Here is a 17,989-nt window from a genome sequence, read left to right as displayed (position 1 = left end):
GACATGATCTCTCCACTCCCAGGCTATTCTGCAGGTTTGAGGTTGATGTTGTAACATATCCTGGCCCCAAGAAGAGGAAAATGAAATAGATGCATTTCTTGACACCACTGAAAACAGCTCACCCAGCAGGGCCTGTAACTTTTATGAACATGTCGATTTCACCTATTGATTATATATCTGTATTCAGCAGAGCTCATTCCATCTCCCCACATCACCCGCCGCCAGCCCCACCCCTCGCACACGCATTCTTCCCCCATGCAGAACTGTGGCAAATGGGCAGCCCAGCTTGGGAGGAATCGATTTTAAGCAAATAAATACTTCACAAATAGATAAAAAATAACCGTCAGCAAAGCCTAATAGCCAAGCAACTACACAGAGACAGAGCAGGGGGAGCTGAATTCCTGATGGCAGAGAAAAAGATCACAAGGGTGACAATGGCAGTACCATTTGCTGATGTGCACACAGCACGTATGCGGCGTCAGATACCGCATTCCTGTGTTACCTAATGTTGTCCTCATGACAACGCCATGTGAAATAGGTTCAGAGATAAGCCCCATTTCACAGATGGCAACACTGAGTCCCAGAGTTGCGTTATCACTACTGCAGGATCCCTCAGTGAGTGACTGGGAGGGCCTGCATTGAACCAAGTACTTCCTGAGGTGAAAGGTCCCACCGTGACCCACAACACCACTCAACTGCCTGCCATCCCCCTCGCTGCCTTCTCTGTGTCCTTTACCTCCCACACTATATTTCACACCAGTGAAAAGTCACCTTTTGATGTAAATGAACTGGTACTAGCTCATTTATTCACAATGTAGGTTGTGCTCATGATGTTTAGAGTCTGCTCCCATGGAAAGTATGGTCTGGTTGGTTCAATGGGAAATCACACTAATTATTTACAATTGTGATTGTGAATGCCTCAAAAGGCACTGACAACTGTGACTCACTGGACATGGTACCAAAGGACGTCATATGACCCAGGGTTCATGATGCTTGTCATCCTGAAATGTAAAGTAGTATTTGGCTGCCAGGGGCCACACTGGTCCTCACCCAGGAATATTGATGCCTTCCCTACCTCTCACGGGGATGGCTGCTCCCAAGATGCTGGTGAAACCAGGTCTCAACCCGCTGCTGTGGTGGTCCATGTACAGTCTAGGTGGCCAGGGATCACAGGTGAGAGACTTCCACGGACTGATGTTTTTGTGAAAAATCGTTGGGGGTGAGAAGAAGGACCAGGGTTGCTCTGGGGAAGGCAACCTCAGATCTTCATTTAGCCATTAAACAATCTACTACAGAGCAGGCCCTTTGTGCCAGGCCAGATGATGCTGGGGACACAACAGGGGAATGGGACAGAGTCCCTGTTCTCATGGAGCCTATGCTTTTTTTTAAATTATATTTTATTGATGATACTATTACAGTTGTCCTGATTTCCGCCCTTTGCCACCCTCTACCTTTCCCGCACCTTTCCCTCCCCCCAGGCCCTCTACTCCCTCAGGCAGTCCCCCCACCATTGTTCATGTCCATGGGTCATGCATAGAAGTTCTTTGGCTACTCCATTTCCTATACTGTACTTTCCACCCCCATGGTTATTCTGTAACTACCTATTTGTACTTAATCCCCTCACCTCTTCACCCATTCCCCCAAACACCCGCCCATCCAGCAACCATCAAAATTCTTTCCATATCCATGATTCTGTCTCTGTTCTCCATGTTTGCTTAGTTTTTTAGAGTCAATTGTGCATAGACACACATTTTTTGCCATTTTATTGCTCATAGATTTGATCTTCTATTTCTTAAATAAGTCCCTTTAACATTTCATATAATAGTGGTTTGGTGATGATGAACTCCTTCAGTTTTTTCTTGTCTGAGAAGCTCTTTCTCTGCCCTTCAATCCTAAATGATCTTTGCTAAGTAGAGCAATCTTAGCTGTAGGGCCCTGATTTTCATGACTTGGAATATTTCTTCCCAATCCCTTCTAGCCTGCAAACTTTCTTTTGAGAAATCAACTGACAGTCTTATGGGAACTTGCCTTAGGGGACTAACTTCTTTTCTCTTGCTGCTTTTAAGATTCTCTTTATCCTTAACCTTTGGCATTTTAATTATTATGTGTCTTGGAGTGGGCCTCTGCATCCACCTTTTTTGGGATTCTCTGTGCTTCCTGGACAAGCAAAGTCTACTTCCTTCACAAAATTAAGGAGTTTTCTTTCATTATTTTTTCAGATAGGGGTCCAATTTCCAATTTCTTGCTCTTTCTCTTCTCCTTCTGGCACCCGTATGATACAAATGTTGGACCACTTGAAGTTGTCCCACAGGCTGCTTATACTGTCCTCATTTTTTTGGATTCCTTTTTCTTCTTGTTGTTCTGAATGGTTTTTTGTTTTGTTTTTTTGTGTTGCTTCCTTATGTTTCAAATCATTGATTTGATGCCCAGCTTCATCCACTCTACTGTTGTTTCCCTGTAAATTGTTCTTTCTTTTAATTAGTGTATCCTTTGTTTCTGACTGGATCATTTTTATGCTGTTGGGATCCTCACTAAGTCCCTTGAGCATCCTTATAAGCAATGTTTTAAACTCTGCATCTGATAGATTGCATCTCTCCATTTTGTTTAGCTCTTTTTCTGGAGTTTTGATCTGTTCCGTCTTTTGGGCCATGCTTCTTTGTCTCTTCATTTTGGCAGCCTCCCTGTGTTTGTTTCTATATTTTAGGGAGAGCTGCTTGGACTCCATGTCTTGGTAGTGTGGCCTAATGTAGCAAGTGTCCTATAGGGTCCAGCAGCACGGCCTCCCCTATCACCCAAGCCAGGTATTCAAGGTGCATCCTTTTTGTGGGCTGAGTACACCCTCTTCTTATAGTTGAGCTTTGGTTGCTGTTGGCAAACCAATGGGAGAGATTTACCAGGCCATTCAGATGCAAGGACTGGCTGTGACTACTGACCACCAACCTCCGCCCTCTGTGGAATATCAGCTGTGCAAGGGCAGGGAGATGGTGCTCCAACATGGTCTGTAGTTGTCCACTGGATGCACAGGCCCTGGGGTTTCCTGGGTGGTGCAGGCCAAGGTCAGCCCCAACCTGTGTTTTGCCTGGGGTGGCCCTGCTTGAGCTATAAAGCAATCTGAGATGGCTGCTACTTGTGCTGGGCTTGGAGATTCCTAGGCAAAGCCAAGCTGTGAGTCTAGGCTGCCAGCGCCAGGCCTGGGACTCACTGAGTCCAGCTGTTGCTTATTAGAGAGGACTTAGGAAGTTGTGAGGCAGGTGCCAGACTGGCCATCTAAATGGAAAGGAGGCTTGGGTGGGTCTATAAATTGGGTGGGGCAGAGTCTCTGGGGATCTCTAAGGCAAGTCAAACATTGTTAGCCAGGTTGACGGGGTCTCAGATATGGCACCAGCTTGCTGGCTCTGTGGGGGGAGGGTTTAGAAAAAAGACAATGGCCTCTGCTCACGTTGATGCCAGACACTTCAGTTTCTCCCTGTATATTACTGGTACGTTTCAAGCTGCTAACCCAGTGCTGGAGCTCAGAGGGAATGAGTCTGAGTAGGTGAGCCTGTGTGTGGGTTCTTTAAGAGAAACTGCTTGAGGTTCAAGAAGTTTCTTCCACCAACTCAAACCCCACTGAGTTTTACAGCCAGAAGTTATGGGGACTTATCTTCCTGGCACAGGAACCGTAGGCTGGGAGGCCTAGTGTGGGGCTGGGACCCCTTGCTCCCAAGACATCCCTCCCAAATTTTTGTCCACCACACATGGGTGAGGGACCAGCCCATTCTGTGTCTGACCCCACCTACCAGTCTGGATAGATGTGGTTTATTTAATTCTATAGTTGTCAAACTTCCATTCAACTCAATTTCTGTTGGCTCTGAGTGATGGTTGTGCTCTATTTTAGTTGTAATTTTGATGTGGTTGTGTGAAGAGGCGAACCATGTCTGCCTACACCACCATCTTCACTGGATGTCCCTCATGGAGTTTATTCTAACAGGGAAACCTCAATACATGCTTGCAGCACTGGAGACAAGCTTGGTTGGCCCAGTTGGAAAGAATTCATCTTTGTTTCATTCCTAAAGTTTCCTAAAGAACTCTGACATCCATCTACCTGGAACATCTTCCCAATCTCCAATGGCTAAAACACCCCATGGAGTTTGTGAGACCCTGAAGCTGTCAGATGCATCCCATTTCAGAGAAGTAAAAACAGCATGCATCTCAGAATCAATGAAACAACGTAATGTGTACCTCACAGGGTAATCAAGAGGATTAAACAAGTTTATATTTGTAACGTGCTTAGAACAGTGTCTTACACATAATAATGCCATATCAGTGCTTGTTTGTTAAATTATAAGTCCCTCACCCAACCCCATGGAATTTGAGGTTTGGAGAAGTAAGTGGCTTACTTAGGATCAAAGGGGATCTCAACCCGGGCATCCTGACTCCTGAGTCCATGTCTACACCTCGGTGCAGGCCTGCCTCACTCTCTTCCCCTTACGATCTGCCCTAGATGGGAAACAGGAAGATACCTGATCTCTGCTGACTGAGTAAAAAGCCCTCAGAGACTTGAAGACAATTCTACTTTCTGCACCCAGAAACGCCATCCAAGCACCTTTTTCTCTCATTACCTCTATGTTCATTTAAAGAAGAGACATGCACCATGTGTTGGCATCAGCCTGCACACACTTTACAAAGCTTGGAAACAGCCTTCCCTCTCAGGGTCAACACCAGGTATCTGCCCGTAGAAGGGCTTCAGTGGGGGAAGGATCCTGGGGACATGGAGGCCAGGAATGCAGGTCAACAGAGGGCTTGGCTGTGCTTCCAGAGAGCAAGGCTGCTGAGAGAGGCCCCCACTCAGCAAGAGCCCCAAGACGGAGGGCAAAATGGGGCTCCTCCTGGAGGAAACTGTCCAAGAAAGTTTCAAGCTGAGACGGAAACAAGAGAGCAAAACTGGAGATGGAGAAGTCGTACCGAGCCAAATGGGCCTTGGGAACACAACAGAAGGAACCAGGCCAGCTTGCTGAGACCCCAGGGGAGCCTGAGTATTGAGTCTTCCTGGAGCAGGAACTATCTCAATAGGATGCCTAGAACCACCCAGGACATGAGCTTGAACCCAAACCAAACTTCTGGTAAATATTTCCTACCCAAACTCCCAAAATGGAATATAGATAAATCCATAAAGTTGTACACACTAAACTGACCCAGCCCAAGCCCCCGGGAAGGAATGACACTAGGAAGGCATTCTTTCAAGGCAAGAGGACATTGGCAGTTGGTGGGAAGAGGCAAACCTTCATCACCGTGCTCACTGCACAAAGCACTGAGGCTCTGGTGAACACCGGTTCAAACACCAGCTCAGCCTCTTACTAGCTATGGACTCTCAGACTAGCTCATTAACCCCCTAGACCCATTTCCTTGTTTGTAAACTGTGGATAACAATGCTGTGCCTCCTTTATAGGGCTGTGGGGAGAACTAAGAGGTGTGTGAAACTCACAGTGCCTAATGTCTGCACGTGAGGAACACTATGAATACAGGGTCCAGCACAAATAACACCCCATTTTATTTTTATAAAATCTTTTATTACAAAATCAAAACCATGTAATTCTGTAACATAACAATATCACACTCAGGCACACTATATGACATTTTAGGTGAAGTGCTCAAATTAAAACTATAAATTATTACAGCCATATTATTACCCTACCAACCACACTCAAGCAGGCCTTACTTCTGCCGGACCTTGTGTGATAGGACAGTGTCACTGAAATTCCTATAAGATGCTTCACAATTTACTGCGTGGTCTCTTATTAAAGTCTCATGTATGAGGCTCACAGAAGCAGGTCAGTTCACCCCTTTATAGTCTGAGAAACTTAGACTTGGAGAAGAAATTTTAATGCCTTGCATACTCCTCTCCACTAGAGTTTTCTTAAAGTCAAAGTGTTAGGAAGAATTTGCCTGGCTGCACACAGATCCACATATAATTTACATATGCCTACAACTGTGAAACCATCCTCAGTCAATTTGCAAGTTAAATTTGCATCATTTCACTAAAGTCATAAAGTACAACGGGAGTTATCAAACCAGAGAGAACGGTAGGGGAGACAGCAGGGGTCCCCAGAAATTCTCCCAAGATCTTCAGTGGGAGAACACTAAATTCAACTCAGCATCTGCCCAACAAAGGAATATTATGCAGGTCATTAAAACGATGGCTATAAAATCCATGAAGCAGTATGGAGGAACACAGAGTAAAAAAAAAAAAGAAATCAAGTTATAGAACTGGAGATACAGAACGTTTCAGCAAGAAGGACTTGCCATGTCTCTGGTAGGGTGGCGCTGTGGGGAATGTTCTTTTTCTTCTCTCAAAGATACCTTCACATGGACATGTAACATACACAGTGTATCCTTTATTAAGAGCCTATGTTCTGGAGTTAGAGAGACCTGGTCTGGATCTCAGCTCTGTCACTTAATGCCCACGTGATTTCCGCAAGCTTTTCACACTCTGTATACTTGTGTCCTTATTTGTAAGATGGAGGCAATCATAGCACACGCCCATCAGGATTTGGAGAAGAAAATATCATATACACACAGAGTTTGAACCATATCTGGCACGTACTAAGTACTTAGTTCATGTTAAATGAGTATTCACAGGAAGATAAGGAGCCTCATTCCTCCCACTCAGCGGGGCTTGGCCAACAGTGGCTATTCTGTTGACTCTTCTCAGTCCTCACTTCAGGTGAAGGCAGTGGAGAGAGAATTAGATTGGGCATCATGAGACCCCATTAGTGCCACCCCTTCCCGGCTGTCTCTAGCACCCTGCTCTCCTCTCCTAGAGCGAGGGGCGTGGGCTGCGGCACCTCCACCCCAGCCTTCTATTCCCAGGAGGCATGAGGAGCCCTTGACATTAACAATCAAGGTCCCATACACTTTGAATCAACTATGGAGTGTTCTAACAAAGTGAGGAGGGAAGGAACACAGCAGTGGGAAAAGGGGAAAAGGCTTGAAGCAGCAGCTCACCAAAGAAATAGAAATGGTCACACTATGTTCACACATAGTAACTGCTTAGTAACCAAAACTAAGCACATTTAAATAATAAGTCACCTATCACACTTGCAAAGATTTTTTTGAAATTTCATATAAGTGAACATCACGTTGACTTGTTAAATTTATTGAGGTGACATTGTTTAGTAAAATTCTACAGTTTTCAAATGTACAACTGTATGATAAAAATATTTCTTAAAATCATTATTCTCTGGTTGGCAGATATAAAGAAAAATGGCCGCCCTACACTGCATGTGGGCTGATAAACTGCCAATCTTCCTGGAAGACAAGTTCTTGATATTTATATAAAGAGCCATAAAATGTTTGTGACCTTTGACTTTGCAACTTCCCCTATAGGAATTTAATCTGATAAAATAATTAAAAATATTTACAAAGTTTTACCAACACTTAGTATGGATGTCACTTAGTTGCTGCACTTGGTCTCGAAGTCATGGCTGACGCTTGTCCTTCCTCTCCCTTTGGCTGACACTTCTGCCAGTGTGGGTGACTGGCCTGGTGTGGAAACCCAGACGCTTATCCATAAGGAGTGTGAGCCCCTGATCACCAGGCCACGGCTGCTGTACGGAACCACCTTCAGTTATGATTGGCCGTGAAGTACCAAGCAACCTCAGGGGATCACCTGACGCAAAACATACTTCCCCTTATCACTGCCACAGAGCCGCAGTCTGCCTTCCTCCCGATGATGAGGGTCAATGCTCCTTTCTGCACTTGCTGGCCTTCTGGCATCAGATGAGGAGCCCAAAGTGACAAGGCAGCAGCCATGGCTTAAGTTCAGTGCAACACCTGCTCTGTGCCCACGTAGGAGCATCGCCCTCTGGGACCCAGAGTCTCTACCTGGACAGACTGAAGCTGCAGACAGGAAGTACAGATTCTCCAGATAGGTCACTAAGAGTGAGGATGAGCAGGGACGCTCCTTCTTACACTCTGGTTCTCAAACCCAGGTATTCAGTCTGTTGGGGACATAGCACCATAGGATGGCTGTTGGTTTAAGATGTATGCTCAACTGAAAGGATGTTGCCCCATCCTTGGAGGATGTCATCTCTAAATTGGTCAGCTACACCTTTAAGAGGCTGCTCCAATCCTTAATCAGGCCAGCAGCTTCAGGATGGTGCAGTATATAACCATAGTTGGTCCTATGGTTACATGCTCACTGCATTATCACCTTTGCCATAAAATGGGTCCCTGGTCCAAGGCACTGTTGCACAGTATCCCGTATCAGGACATGAAGCACTGATTTGATTCTGTATTTGCTAGTGGTGTTGGCTGAGACACTGCAGGCAACAAGAGCAAATCTGAACCCAGAAGACTTATCAGTGGCAGTCAGAATAAAATGCTATTATTCTAAGCTGGAAGAGGTCTGATACTATATGATTTCAGCAATGATTTCTGTTTCTGGCAAATCAAACATCCAGCTGTGGCAACAGCTAAATCAACCTCAGGTAAAGAGAACCCATGCTGTTGGGGCTATGAATAACCTTCCTATCTGCCACCATGGCCACCCCATTCACCAGCCGCCATGCAAGTAATATACACGTGTGTAAGTGCAGGGGCTAGTACACATATGGGGGGGCCCAAAGAACTAGGAATTTATTTATAAAAAATTGTGTTTATTCTTACATCGTTAAACTTCTGTCCCCTTCAAAGTACTTGATGCAATGCACCTATCGAGATGTTTTTTCCACTGCTCAAAAACAGTTTTTGAACTCATCAATTTTGATACCTTTTAGTGTTTCTGCCAATTTTTGTTTCACCCCTTCCACATCTGCAAAAACATTTCCCTTTGAGGACTTTTTTCATAAGGAGAGACAAACAAAAAAAAATTTTTGTCACTTGGGTGATATCAGATGAATAGGGAGGGTGGGGCATGGTGCCCTTTTTGGTCAAAAACTGCTGACCACTCAGTGTGGTCGAGTCTTCCCAAAAATTTCACTGAAGCCGAATGCAGCCTCTCCCAGCACCATCAGCTGGTACACTGATACAGATGGGTTCCTAGAACACTCACCTAGCAGGGAAAGCCTGTGCTACAAGGGGCCCACCTTCCAAAAGAGAATTCTGGGAGTTTTGGGGTCCCCTCTCGTACATAAATTTCCTAGCCTGAGAGGGTGTGGAATAATCCCACCCCAGGAGCAATGAGCATATCTAGTACCCAGCTCTTGGTTTCTAAATAATATTCTCCCATAAAAGAAACCGGGACTCCCTATGGAGTGGCTGATTACAGGGCTAGAGCAGGAAAAATAGATGATGGGCTTGGAAGTAAGAAAGTAGAGAACAAGATGTGGGCTTGTCGAAAGAACAGGGCCCAACCTGAAGGAGCTCCTACTGACCAAAGACGGAAAATTCTTGGAAACAGAATAAACAATGACTGAGTTGAATTCAACTTATACAATAAATACCCATGATTCCATACTAATATGAATGAATGAATAAAAATAGACAACTCTTCTTTACAGTAGAATTCCAATTAATCAATGTAGAAGGAAAGAGGGAAACAGAAAATCATCATTAGTCCAAAACTGTAGTAATCATTGTTGCAGATGAGATCTACCAATGGCTGGTAAAATGAGCAAGTTAGAGTTTGAAGAGAAAGGGGACATGAATAGTCTCAAAGGATCTGCCTCAAGGATATTTACTAACTACAGAAGGAAGATAGGGACTTTATAGGGCAGAAATCTATCAGAAACCACCCTAATAAGTGATGAAAGTTAACATCAATCGTAACAAGACATATAGCCATCAGGGACTTCTTGACATGATGTGCAAGAAAAACATAATTAATTTCTTTGGTAGCCTTGCCAAAAAATGCATAATGTTCCTCCAAACATGAGAAAACCTCAGGCAAATCCCACATGAGGTACATTTTACAGAATAATGGTGAGTACTCTTCAAGAACATCAAGATTATGAAAAATAAGAAAAAGTGAGGAATTGTTAAAAATTAGAGGAGACTAAAGAGAAACAAAAAATAAATGTGAGATTCTGGAACAGAAAAAGGACATTGGTAGAAAACTAATAAAATTCAAATAAAGTCTATAGCTTGGTTCATAGTATTGCGCCAATGTTCGAGTCTTGGTTTGTGCTGTGGTTATGTATGAAGGTAAGCTGGGTAAAGGACATAAAGAACTCTTTATACTATTTTTGCAACTATCCCATCAGTATAAAATTGTTTCAGAATAAAAAAGTTTAAAAATGAAGATTCAAAAAATAAAATACACTTCACATTTTTTATAAATGAAGTGGGGAAGTGCAGGCCCAGACAATGCTGTCTTCTTAGTGCTGCATGAGCCCAAGCAAAACAAATAACTCAGGCAGAAAAATAAAAACTCATGTCCACTCCCTACACCAAACAGAAACTGTGCTTAGAGCCTCCACGTGCTATGTCCTCCCATTAGAGTGGGTAATTGGAAATTGACTGCCTGTAGACATGATGCCCCGTCCCTCTCTGGGCAACACAAGATAAACTTCCAGGGCAACAGCCTATGTTATTGAATCCAACGGTAATTAAGTTAATGTATTCTGTCTTGTGTATAAAGGTGTAATTCAGGTGGTACAAATTCTTTATTGAACTCAAATTCAATAGCCATGTATAATTCCCCTGTTTGTGGTATGTACAAAGGTTGTAGGAAAATTACAAAAGGTGGCACACTGTAATTATATTTCTTTGAAGACTGGGTGCTTTCACCTCACATAAGTCATTCATGGGGCGCCTTTTCATTTGCACAGAGGGAAGTGTTCAGGTGAGTAAACATCAGTGTACACTGGAGCACAGGCCTGTGGCTTTTGCCTGCCTAGTATCCTGTTTTCTTTCCCCTGCTACATATGCCCTGATTTCAGCCTGTATGATCCAGGAGGGCAGATGGCACTACCGAGCGCCTGAGATGGACCAGGGACCCCAGCCTCGCCAGACAGCACAGAACTCCCCTGACCAGGGCAGTGATTCAGGGTGAGCACCTGACCCCAGCCCCGCCAACGGAGCTCCGTTCCAGAGCTCTGATTAGAAACATGGGGACAGCGAAGGGCTCCTCCTTTCACGGATGATACTGAGGTGATAGAATGCAAGCCCCAAGTCAGGGAAGCCCATCTCGCTGGTATCTTTGAAGGGACTCTGAATGAGGCCAACGGGGAAACGCAGAGCTGGCAGAGATGGTGAGCAAGCAGGTACATTTATCAAGACTTTATTTTTCTTTCTTTCCTTTCCTTCTCTTTCCTTCTCTTTCCTTCTCTTTCTTTCTTTCTTTCTTTCTTTCTTTCTTTCTTTCCTTCCTTCCTTCCTTCCTTCCTTCCTTCCTTCCTTCCTTCCTTCCTTCCCTCCCTCCCTCCCTCCCTTTCTTCCTTCCTAAGTCAGCTTTAGTTGGGTTTCTAATATTTACTAATATAGTGAAAATTTTTAAATAAAAATTTCCAGGCCAAAAAATATCTTTTATTTGAAAACTCAGCACCCAGATCTGTCTCTAAATTTATCCACTCTGTCTACCGTTATAAATAGTCCTGTCTTTGTAATTCTTTTATTATCCTCTTGCTCGCTTTCTTGATTTTCCATCTCACCTTACACCTCAACATTTACAAACTCACCTGTGTCCAGAGCAATTAAGTTTCCCACTTGCCCCTTTCCCCAAGTGTCACGCATTAGAAACCTCTATAATTCAGACTTTGAATTTTCATTAAGCTCTAACATTAATAGGAGAGACAGAAGGAGAGAAGGAGAGATGAGGAAAAGAGAAAGACTTGCATGTTCATTCTGGGGTTGAACTTGGAGGTTTCGTCTAACAGGAGAGGCAGCCAGACTGGAAGTGGCCACGCCCTGTGTCCTCACGCCGGCCACCAACCAGCTCAGCAATCTTCAGCAAGGCACCAGCTCTTAGGCCATGAAAGGAAGGGTTATGCTAGACAGGAAAGGCAGTTCTTTCCACTGATAGTGTTTTAATCAAGTCAGATCATCCTTTAGAAGGGGGAATTGCAGGAAGGAAATCAAGTTTCCAACGCACAAAGAAACTAGGCCAACTTTCATTTCCTAAGACTGAATCTCAATGTTAGTATGCGGCCTTAACATTTTACCCACCTTCCCCCATTAGCCAACCCCTGTGGGGCAGAGACCATCTGCCTACAAACAAAAAACATTGCTTAACACTCTGGGCACCTACTATGTGCCAGGACTATACTAGATAGAGTTCTAACAGTAACTGGACTCCTCACTGCAACCCTTTGAAGTAAGTCGTTTTAGTCTCCTTTGTTAAACAAGAAATCTGAAGTTCAAAGAGGTTAAGTAACTCCACTGAAGAGCCCACAGTGAGAAAATGCCAGAGCCCTTACTCTAAGCCAAGGTTGTCTAGCCACAAAGCCCCTCCCCTTTCCTCTATGTTTGGCTCCTCTACAGAAAATCTCGTCCTTTTCCAGCTTCCAGTCTGACCAAAAAAGCCACAAGCAAGAGGGCTCGTATTGGGCTGTGTGATTAGAAGTGGCCTGGGAATGCGGGGTCTGCCAAATGAAGAAGGAACAGGACAAGCACCTCCACACCACTCACCAAGCAAGGCAAAGGACAGACTATATCTCAAACAGTTTATATTAACAATGGTGAATGAAAAGTACAAATTTCCAATGTGTTCAAAGGGACGCATCATGACACTATTTATAATGAAGAAAAAAGTCTGGAACTATCCACCTAGGGAATGGCTAAGTCAAGGATAGAGATCACGTAGCCCTAAAAAATGATATTCACCATTGTGGATGTGAAACAAGGTTAAGCAAAAAGAAAAGGCAAAGCAGAAACCAAAAAAAGTCAACATCAACTACAATAAAATACCCTTTTTATCATATACGATGTGCAGATAAAGCTGCTGTGGGGAGAACAGACTGCAAGACAGGTGGGGAGAAGCGGGGAGAAGCGGGGAGAAGCGGGGAGAAGCGGGCTGGGGCTCCGGGTGCGCGAGCTGGCACGGCCGCCTCGGGGGTTAGGTGCTGCGTATGGGAACTGAAGATGAGTCACAGAGGATCCCAAAGGGAGACCTACTGATAAGGACAAAAAGGGAACTTACAAAGAATGTTTCACAGTAAAGGAAATTTTCCATAAAATATTTGAATATATAATGAATTATGTATCGCTAAAATTGAAGCAATAAAAATAATTATACGTAAATTCAGTCAAATGATACAGCTGCGTGACGGCTCCTAAAAAAAATAAATAAAATTATCATGTAACCCAGCAATTCTACCTCTGGGTACACATCTAGAAAAACTGGAAGCAGGGTCTCAGACAGACATTTGTACCCCCACGCTCATAGGCGCGTTTTTCACAGTACCGAAAGGAGAAGGCAACCCGAGTGTCCGCTGAAGGGACAGGTGAATGGATACGCCAAATGGGGTCTGGACACACAGTGGAGTAGCATTCGGCCTTACTCAGGAAGGGTATTCTGACGTATGTGCGGCATGGATGAACCTTGAGGACATGGTAAGTGAAATGAGCCGGTCACAAGAAGACCTATTAGTAGGTGATCCTACTTACATAGGATGCCTGGAAAAGTCGAAGTCATAGAGACAGAAAGTAGAATGGTGGCTGTCAGAAGCTTGAGGGAAGGGGAAGAGGCAATTATTTTTTAATGGGTATAGGATTTCAGTTTGAAAGAGGAGAAGAGCTACGGAGATGGATGGCGGTAATGATTGCTCAGCAATGTGAATGTATCTAATGCCTCCAAACTGTACACATAAAAATGGTTAATGGTGCATATTACGTTATTGGTACTTTACTACAATAAAAAAAATGTTTTAAATAATCACCAAACACCCCCTACCAGCACCAAAAGAAAAGGAAAAGAGCTGAGGCTTGTATCTCTCAGGCAGAGCGGCACCAGGGTGAGTCTTCACACCTGCTGTAAACAGTCCCAGGAAACTCCAGGGTGTTTGGAGGCAGGAGCTGAGACAAAGCCTAGAAGCCTTGGCTTCTTCTGACTGCTCAGGTGTTTCAAAGAGAAACTGTAACAAAGAGTGCTGATATATGGTGTGTTTTTCAAGTATCTATTAGAAGAACAAATGGTGGGTTCTATTCCAATTTAATGAAGCAGAGATCATCAAACACACATTCCAAGCTATAAAACATGCTTCTCATTGCAGGCTCCCCATGGGAGGTTGCAAAATAGATGAGAGTTAATAGCTGAAGATTAAATAACAGGATAGCAGACTTTGGCACGTTTGACCTACATTTTGAGAAATGAACAAAGAGTATTTTTTCACTCATCACTTTCAATAAACAGCCTAAGCCCACTGTAATGAGGATGGAGATTGGGGGGAGGGGGAATAAAGGTGTGGGCACCTATTTATTTCAAGGACCCGATGGAAAGTGGGCTCTCCAGACAGGATGAACACCCCAAAGCAGGCTGGCAAGGCCTCGGCGAGGACCCCTGAACATTCTGCGGTCCTCCCTTTAGGCCCACAGAAGAAATGGCCTCCCATGTCATCGTCAACCCACGGGAGAAGACAACTAGAAGAGCGAGCCGGAGGGCTCCGCACAGACTCCCTGCGTCTGGGGCCCAACAGGGAAACAGCAGGAGGGTGAACGTCCAACCCAGAGTGTCTGAAGGGCTGTGAGGTCTCTTCAAAGCACGACATTCACCTGCAGATGGGCAAGCGCATCCCAAAGGTGACTGACTTGAGGTCGAGCAGCCAATGTGCGTGGAAGAGCCAGTTCCTCTGAGCCTGTGTGACCATGAGCAAAGGGAAAGAACACTGATGTCTGAAATCAGTAGGAATGAGCCAACAGGCCTCAGGCCCAAGGCCACTGGGGACTTCCGAATCTCAGTGCTCTTACATATGAAATGGGAATAATAGTTACCTCACAGAGTTTTCTTTAAGAAAGTAAGACGTGTGTACTTATCTGGTGTGGCAACAGCTTATTGATTACACTATACTGTGGTCACCCAACTGAGGGACCTTTGCTAGTTCCCAGCTCTCTGTATATTAAAATCTAAATGATTGTCATCCAGACCTTAAATATCACTATTTGCCTAAACCAACTGTTTCTTCTCAAATTGTTGTCAGCCCCTTGGCCTCTCTATCACATGTCCCTGCTTTCTTTTCTTGCTAGAATATATACCTGATTTTCTTATTTATTCGCCTGCCCTGTTCACTGCTGTATCAAAAGTACTTGAAACCATACCTGTTACATAGCATAGTCCTCTATAGTTGCTGACCAAATTGTCCTAAAATTAAAGACTTTCTACAAGACCCTCTTGAGAATGAAATGATTCCCAAAGGACATTGTGACACCCCCCTTTTCTATCTGCAAGGACTTAAATACAGTCCTGACAGTGGATAGAAAGTTGGTGCAAGAGACCTCTTAAGGCCCTTTCCACTACTTAAAATTGTTTAAGCTCTTCCTGCGTTTATTGGCCATGGGACACTCTGTCATTTGAAAGAAGAGACGATGGGCCAGCGACACCTTCCACTTCCTTGTGAAGCCTTAAACCCGCACACAATTGTACAACCTGGTCACGCAGTTGAAACTCAATTCTTGGAAGGGAAGGGAGAAAAGAGCTTTTTACATTCAAGAGCTAAGACTAAAATATGTAAAGAAAAATAACAACGCGGGCAGTAAGTATTGGCAGCTTCTCTGATATCAAAATTCAATTTTAAAATAAATCAGGCAATTCTTTAAACTGGAGTTAGACTTCAGGAAATTAGGGGTTGTGTTCAAGTGGGCACATTACAATTTCATAAAAAATTGTCATAACTATTTCTCTGCTGTGGACTTAGGAAGACAATCATGTGCTTAGTGTTTCTGATTATGTCACTGGGCAAATCAGGGATGATGGAATAATTGGAAAAGCAGAGACTAAAAGGTATTTGGAAAGAAATAAACCAGTGGCTGTCCCAGAAGTTCACAGCATGTCCTCACCTCACTCCTATTCTACTTTGTATCCTTTAAGTCAGATTCAACCAAAGGGGCAAAGATCCTATGTCTATCTTTAACAAGGATTGTTCTGTTGTCAAATAGGTGGTGTCAAAGGAAGAAGCCTCCCTGCTGTGAGACGAGCACCATAATGGGTGAAAGCAGCAGGGAGCCCTTCCTGAGAGAGCACAGGGTCACTGCGCCTTCCAAACCAAGGATATTCCAAGTCCAAAAAAATGTTTAACAAGAGAATTCTATTTCACCTCCTAGAAAGTAGACTCCATTATTTTAAGTCAGAATATTTTTCCTTAACAACACCCAGCATAAAGAAAATCAGACCCTATAAAATGAAAAGGTAAGCTGGAAGGAAGCCTGTGGTCAACCCTCTGCCCTTTCATACAAGAGGAAACTGAAGCTCCACGACATCGAGTGCTATGCCAAAGAAGCTCACCAGAGCCGGGGCCAGGTCCCCGGTTTCTTTTTCCCCGAGTTGAGTAGCCCTGGTTGCCCAGAACTGGACTGTTTAACATTACAAAGCCTTTACCTGACTTCCAGTTTCTGGCATATAAGGAGCTGGAAGTCATCACTCTGTGCTAACAACAAGCAAAAAGCTGGACAAATTGAAAAGTCAACAAATTCTCCTCCATCCAAGAAGTGAGGTCACAGGACAAGTCACTGTCCCCAAAACTGGAGAGATAAAAAGGCAAATACAGAAAATCAGAGCTTCCTGAAGTAGAAACCCACAAGGAGGATCCTCTGCAAGAACCAGTGCTGGGACAGGAAAACCTGACTATTAATTGATGAATCATTGAAGGTTCATTGTGGATGAGTCTGAGAGTTAAGAAACTCCAGTGGGGGGCGGGTGGGTGGAACACTCAATTTTATTCCCAGGAACCCTACCAGGTTCTCACAGTGAAGGTGGAAGAAAAATCCTCTCAGGCTTCCAGTCACGGAGGGGAGCATTGGAAAAAGACAACCAATTTAAAATACACCAGAGCATTCTGTTCTTTCTAACAGGGACTTCACACAAGAGAAGCTCATTTACTGAAGCCTGAATTATTGGGATTTTGTCAGAGCCTGACTGACCTAAGGAAAGGAAAACACACAGCTTAGCCCCTTCTAATCATCCTGACCTTCATAAGGGGAGAAAAACATCTAAGAAACATTGTGAAGTTCAGAGGTCAAGGCCTCAGGTTCACTAAAATATTGTGACCTACTCATAAGACTATAAGAGTCCCCTTACACCTTCCTACCAACGACAAAAGACCGTTTATTATAGTTTCTTTTACTCAGACCATCATGTCCAGCTATCAAGGAAAAATTTTCAAGGGATACTAATATACAAAAACACAGTTTGAAGAGACTGAACAAGCATCAGAACCAAAGTCAGATATGACAGGAATGCTGGAATGTACAGATAAGAAATTTTTTTAAACTGTGATTTTATATGCTAAGGATCCTAAGAAAAAGACATGAAAGAACAAATGGATAACAGAAGCAAAGAGAAGGAAATTCTAAGGAAAAAAATCAAAAATAAATGCTAGAGATCAAAAATACTGTGACAGAAAGCATGAATCCTTTTTATGAGCTTATTAGTAAATTATATATGACTGATGAAAGAATCCTGACCTTGAAGATATATCAATGGAAACTTCCAAAACTGAAAAAGCAAAGACAAAAAGAGACTGAAAAAAGGACAGAATGTCTAAGAACCATAGGAAAACTACAAGGCAAGTAACATACATGCAACAGGGAATACCAAAAGGAAAAGAGAGAAATGAACAGAAGCAATATATGAAGCAATGATGACTGAAAATTAGCCTCAGATTAACATCAGACACAAAACCACGAATCCAGAAAGCTCAGAGACCACCAAACATGGAAAATGCCCCAAAAATTATACCTATCGATATCATATTCAAACTAAAGAAAATCAAAGATGAAGAAAAAAAATTGTAAGAAGTCAGGGTGGGGTGGGGACAACTTATAGAGGAAAAAAGATAAGACTTAAATCAGACATCTCCTCAAAAACCACTCAAACAAGAAGAGAATGGGGTGAAATATTTAGTGTTGAGAAAGGAACAAA

This window comes from Pteronotus mesoamericanus, unplaced genomic scaffold, assembly GCF_021234165.1.
Source record: "Pteronotus mesoamericanus isolate MK-2021 breed Mesoamerican mustached bat unplaced genomic scaffold, CSHL_Meso_final contig_2, whole genome shotgun sequence".
NCBI classification, from domain to species: Eukaryota; Metazoa; Chordata; class Mammalia; order Chiroptera; family Mormoopidae; genus Pteronotus; species Pteronotus mesoamericanus.
This window is presented reverse-complemented; position numbering follows the sequence as displayed.